This window comes from Colobus angolensis, unplaced genomic scaffold (genome assembly GCF_000951035.1).
Source record: "Colobus angolensis palliatus isolate OR3802 unplaced genomic scaffold, Cang.pa_1.0 Scaffold106, whole genome shotgun sequence".
Lineage (NCBI taxonomy): Eukaryota > Metazoa > Chordata > Mammalia > Primates > Cercopithecidae > Colobus > Colobus angolensis.
The window spans coordinates 1,235,763-1,237,031 of record NW_012111586.1 but is presented as its reverse complement, the minus strand read 5'-3'; positions in this window follow the sequence as shown (position 1 = coordinate 1,237,031).

The following is a 1,269-nucleotide window of genomic DNA, read 5'->3' as shown; positions in this document are numbered from 1 at the left end:
GAGGCAGGAGAATGGCGTGAACCCGGGAGGCGGAGCTTGCAGTGAGCTGACATCCGGCCACTGCACTCCAGCCTGGGTGACAGAGCAAGACTCTGTCTTAAAGAAAAAAAAAAAGAAAACAAAATATGTGCAAGTGTTGCACTGGTTTGAAGATTTTGGCAGTAAAATTTACCTAATCAGTTGTCAGTACTGTGTCTAGAAACCAGTCTTGGAAGTGTGATAATGTGTTTTTAAAATAGCTGAAAAGAAATTGTTTTGTACTTGTTCTTACTTTGTCCTTGTTTTGTTGTATAGTATTGTGTCCGGAATTGGTTCCTTCCGGTGGGTTCTTGGTCTCGCTCACTTCAAGAATGAAGCCGCGGACCCTCGCAGTGAGTGTTACAGTTCTTAAAGATGGTGTGTCCAGAGTTTGTTCCTTCCGATGTTCAAATGTGTCCAGAGTTTCTTCCTTCTGGTGGGTCCGTGTTCTCGCCTGACTTCAGCAGTGAAGCCGCACACCTTTGCAGCGAGTGTTACAGCTCTTAAAGGTAGTGCGGACCCAAAGAGTGAGCAGCAGCAAGATTTATTGCGAAGAGTGAAAGAACAAACTCCCCACAGCCTGAAAGGGGAACCCAAGCAAGTTGCCACCCGGAGGCTCAGATGGCCAGCTTTTATTCCCTTATTTGGCCCCACCCACGTCCTGATGATTGGTCCATTTTACAGAGCACTGATTGGGCCATTTTTACAGAGTGCTGATTGGTGCATTTACAAACCTTTGGCTAGACACAGAGCACTCACTGGTGTGTTTTTACAGAGGGCTGATTGGTGCGTTTACAAACCTTTAGCTAGACCCAGAGCACTCATTGGTGTGTTTACAATCCTTTAGCTAGACAGAAAGGTTCTCCAAGTCCCTACCTGACCCAGAAGCCCAGCCAGCTTCACCTCTCAGTATTTAAGTGAAAGATTATTTCATATTGAATTTACAAAACTGATACTTGCATTTACCATATTTCGATGATGGAGGAAAAAGTTGTCTTAGTTTGATAAGTTTGGCATAGGGCTTATCACATTTTTGATGCTTTGGGTCACAGTTCTGTCACTAGAATACTAGCAATTAGACATATGCAATGAGGAACCTAACTTATTTTTTTTTTTTTTTGAGATGGAGTCTCACTCTGTCGCCCAGGCTGGAGTGCAGTGGCCGGATTTCAGCTCACTGCAAGCTCCGCCTCCCGGGGTTACGCCATTCTCCTGCCTCAGCCTCCCGAGTAGCTGGGACTACAGGCGCCC